The sequence below is a fragment of the Engraulis encrasicolus genome, chromosome 14, assembly GCF_034702125.1.
Source record: "Engraulis encrasicolus isolate BLACKSEA-1 chromosome 14, IST_EnEncr_1.0, whole genome shotgun sequence".
Taxonomy (NCBI): domain Eukaryota; kingdom Metazoa; phylum Chordata; class Actinopteri; order Clupeiformes; family Engraulidae; genus Engraulis; species Engraulis encrasicolus.
Window position 1 is genome coordinate 2,491,861 of NC_085870.1, and position 5,000 is coordinate 2,496,860.

At 44.4% G+C, this 5,000-nt stretch overlaps 1 protein-coding gene across 1 annotated transcript in view; it reads left to right on the plus strand.

Annotated features, from left to right (window-relative positions):
• ptprt (protein tyrosine phosphatase receptor type T) overlaps positions 1-5,000 on the plus strand; it is a 515,405-nt gene that overhangs the window by 116,115 nt on the left and 394,290 nt on the right. The window lies entirely within an intron of this gene.

A 5,000-nucleotide genomic window follows, 5' to 3' on the forward strand; every position in this document is an offset into this window, starting at 1 on the left:
GAGGAGGTTGTGTTCTGGGGTGGGGGGGGAGGAGAACTAATGAATGCGGAGGAGCAGTAGAAGGTCATTGCCTGGGGAGGGGGGGGGGGTGGGGGGTGTTATAGTGATGCCATGTGGACTACAGCTGCAAGTATAGTTGCTGCCCTCTCCTCTCTCTACTCATTAGTGTGTTAATATGCATATTTTACTTTACTCCACTCTGCTCTGCTCAATCAGTGGCCTCTTTTCTCTTCCCTCTTCTTCTCTGAGGCAGAGGGCAGCGCAGGCAGACATGAAAGCATCAGCATCAACTGTGTGTGTGTGTGTGTGTGTGTGTGTGTGTGTGTGTGTGTGTGTGTGTGTGTGTGTTTGTGTGTGTGTGTGTGTGTGTGTGTGTGAGAGAGAGAGAGAGAGAGAGAGAGAGATTTGGGAGAGGTCAGGCCCCGCCAGACATAAGAGAACTTCTGTTTCATACCAGACGCCTCAGATTTCATACTGTTTGCAAGCCAGTGCATCGATAAAAACAGAAACAAAAGAAAGAAAGAAAGAAAGAAAGAAAGCAGGAGTCTTTGTGTTTTTGTGTGCTGACCCAGAGGCATCAGGACAGTACACTGCAGTAGTCTGTAATCTTCCACCACTTTATGTTTTCTTCACTTGAGGTTTCCTGGTGTTGCCTCTACAGTAAAGGTTGTTGTAATGTTCAGAGTCAGACTACAGTGACAAGGGGAGTAGTGGAGGAGAATAGCAATCAGGTCTTTTGTTTTAATGGATCCAATCAAGCCCATGGAGGCTTACTGTGCAGATTAAATAATGATAAAAATGATAACTACTGAGAAAGAGAGAGAGAGAGAGAGAGAGAGAGAGAGAGAGAGAGAGAGAGAGAGAGAGAGAGAGAGAGAGAGAGAGAGAGAGAGGGGAAGGTAGAGACAGTCAGAGATACAGTCATAGATACAGAGATACAGAGATACAGACAGACAGACAGACAGACAGTCAGACAGTCAGTCAGACAGACAGACAGACAGACAGACAGACAGACAGACAGACAGACAGACAGACAGGCAGACACACCGACAGACAGATAGACAGCGTTATGCAGCCTTACTGGCACTAAAATTAAATCAAACTATTGTGACATATCCTTCCCCATCCAGAGGCAAATGTTGAAACATAAAACACACCAGTGATGTGCAGTATCAGCTCCATCTTATCATTCCTCCCCATACAGTACAGTACATGTCTCCCTCATACAGCATCTTCAATGGAGCTTCGAAAGCTCCCAAAACTGCTGTTGGCGTGTACCGCTTGGATGCCAGTGAGCTCATTTGAACCTCCGCCCCAGAAGTCTTTCTAGAGCAGAGCACAACTGTGTGTGTGTGTGTGTGTGTGTGTGTGTGTGTGTGTGTGTGTGTGTGTGTGTGTGTGTGTGTGTGTGTGTGTGTGTGTGTGTGTGTGTGTGTGTGTGTGTGTGTGTGTGTGTGTGTGTGTTTCGAGAGCAGAGCACAGCAGATGTGGGTACCACAAGGGGTCCCCTCCTCCCATCTTAACCCCCTACCTACCTCCAGACATATACAGACGCACGCACGCGCACACACACACACAAACACAAACAGCCGCACGCAGGCGCGCGCGCACACACACACACACACACACACAAACGCACACGCAAACACACATGCTTGCAGTTGATGCCACACTCCAGACGAGAAAGCAACATGGAACACTGATTCCCTAAAGATGGCATCGACTGTGTGCCTCCGAGACAAAAACCCCCCCAAAAAAACAAATTTTATTTATTTATTTATTTATTTATTTAATTATGATTATTTATTTATTTTTTGAAACAGAGAGCAGTCTATGTGCATAAGCATGTCATGTAGAATTAGACGCTTAACTCATTCATGCAGCCGTGCAGTGCGGGCATAAGCTGCCGTCGAGCCCAACCCATCACCGCAGCCCAAAGCTACTCTTCACACATCCCAGATGGTGATGAAGAGAGGAAGAGGAGAGGAAGGGGAACGAGAGAAGAAGAAGAAGAAGAAGAAGAAGTAAAAAAAAAGAAAACACATCTCTCTCGCTTTGCTTCTCTGCTTTGGGCAACTTATCAATAATGGATCAGATTGGAAGGCAACATTAATTAGGCGAGATGAAGGGCTTCTGCTTGTTTTTGTCTCGTGCTAATTTCTCCCCGCTGCGGCTGCTCTCCCACAACCCCCCACCCCCCGTCCCCCCTCCGCTCCGCTCCCTCCATTCCTCTCCTGCCCGACTTTTCGCAGCGCCATCACCGCCATCGCCGTGACGTGTGCCGCTAGCCACCCACCCACACTTAATTGTTTGACACATTTGATATTGAATGTGAAAGCCCCCCTCATGCCCCATGTCTGGGCATTCTGGGTGGTGTGTTTGTGTGGGGTAGTGGTGGGGGGGCAGCTGTGGATTGTCTTAGTCTGAGTGAAGTCGGCTTCTCTTGTTTCGTAGTGGATTAGAGTGGACTACATATGAAGAGTTCAGATGCAAAACCCCCTAAGTGCCTTTTCAGAAAATAATCTTAATTCATTTTTATTCACTACAAAGCTATCAAAATTGCATATTTTTATATTGTATTGATGTAATATAACAATTTATATGTATTATCAAGTACATGAATGTAAACCAAACCAACAACTGGGTTCTCTAAAAATATAGAAGTGCAGGTCTTCAGAAATGGAGTTAGGGGGTTTTGTATCTGAACTCTTCATATATTAGGCCTCACTGTCACTGTCACTGTCACTGACATTTTCCAGCGCCATTGAGTATACATGGGTTCTGAGTGTTTATCACAATGTTATGAGGAGGGTCAAGACACTGGCAGTCAACCACATGAGCTAATTTTTTGACCGACAGCGATGTCCAACAATCAGAGGTTGAGTTGTGCGCAGTTAGTTTCGCACAGTCAGGTTATAAACAAATTTTAGAACCCATCTATACATGGGTTCTAAATGTTTGTGTTCTCCTGGCTGCGATACTAGCTGCGCACAACTCAACCTCTGATTGTTGGAAACCACTGTCGGTCAAAAAAAATTGCTCACGTGGTTGGCTGCCAGTGTCTTGCTCCTCCTCACAACACCGTGTTTATAAACAAAACAAAAAAAAGATTTCAACCTGTGTCATTGTTGGAGGGATGTTTAATTAAGCCGGATGTCTGATTAGTTGGTATGTGATGTGATGCCACACATGACTTAATTAATTAATACAATTAAGACTAAGGAAGCAGCTGGAATGAATCTTACTAATTGGGTTGTTCAGAACTAGAAGCCAAATGCTAACTTTTGAACAGTTGTTGTTTTGTGTTTGTTTATTTACTTGTTTGCTCAGAGACAGATTTTTTTGAAGACAAAGGGATGATTTTGTTTGGCCAACATTTTTTTTGTCTCATCTATCTATCCAATATGCATTGGTAATGCATCTGAGAATCTGACAGGATGCGTTTAGTGCACGTACAGTACAATGTGATTGTGAGCAGCATTCATCTGAATAGGGATGCACCGATACCGATACTGGTATCGGTATCGGCACCCGATACTGCTCATTGTACTTGTACTCGTACTCGTACTCGTCAAGCACTTGCCGATACCAGGAACGATACTACTATTACACAAAACAATGCAAAATCTTGTCACGTTCTGTGGACTTGAAAGCATAATGTGTGCAATAAGTGCCACCTCATACATTTACCAACATTTAAATCTACATGGAAGCGGACAATAAAAATATCACAGGTGAAAAAAAACAAGGCCATGCATTTATTTTCATTGTATTTTGTTAGTAAAAGGTATCGGTATCGGTACTCTGTATCAGCAAGTACACACATTAATGTACTCGTACTTGTATCGGTTTTCAAAAAAGTGGTATCGGTGCATCCCTAAATCTGAAGGTAATCCTCTCACTATGGGCTATAAGCGTAAACTGATGTCTCACTGATATACTCCACCACACCTCTCTGAGATTAAATTACAGAGCTTTCCACCCTATGAAGCATGTATGCTGCATACAGTTCTCTCACCTTACAGTAACAACCTGGAAACATTTAGCTTGCTGTATGATGGGCTAAGATTCAAAACATTTTTCTCTGAATAAACATACCCGGTAGGCCTATGTGACAATTCTTATTCATTCATTCATTCATTCTTGTCATGCTTGTCAGAAGCGTGTAGTCGCAGGCAAATTGACTTCTTCCCGGAAATTTGAATAATGAATAGCTTTTGTCTGAGTTTTCTGCAAGGTCTGTCTGTGTCATTTTTTTGTGGTTGTATATCCTTTTTCAGTTCTATGAAATCATTCAGCATCTGCCTGCGTTTTACCCCTTCTAACTTTGCAATCTGAAACACCGTTGGCCTTGTGGCAATACCAAGAAACAAAAGCCAGAAAAAAAAATATTCACAAAAGCATCAACAAACGGATACAGGAGAAGCCAAATCAAATGATTGCTGGAAACCCACGGCAGTCGCCTTCAACTGTTCACCACTATTCAATGGTGCATCACAAAGGGTTCACTTAATTAGAGCCATTTTCTTCATCATCCTCCTCCTCCTCCTCCTCCTCCTCCTCCTCCTCCCTCTCCTCTTCCTCACCCCCCTCCTCTTCCTCCTCCTCTTCCTCATCCTCCCCCTCCTCTCCCTCTCGTCCTCCTGTCCCTCCTCCTCCCTCTCCTCTTCCTCTTCCTCCCTCTCCTCTTCCTCACCCCCCCTCCTCTTCCTCCTCCTCATCCTCATCCTCCCCCCCTCATCTCCCTCTCCTCTTCCCCCCCTCTTCTTTTATAATCTGTGCCTGCGGGGCAAAACATGAAGTCTAATGTAGTGGAAAATCATTATTTAGCAGAGATAAAATAATGATGTGAGTGTGTGGCTTAATCATGTTGACATATGCCTCCCTTCTCTCCCTCTAACCCCCCAACCCCCCTCTCCCTCTCTTTCTCTTTCTCTTTCTCTCTCTCTCTTTCTCTTTCTTAGTACTTAGGCTCTCCTTTTATAATGCTGTGTGGCAAT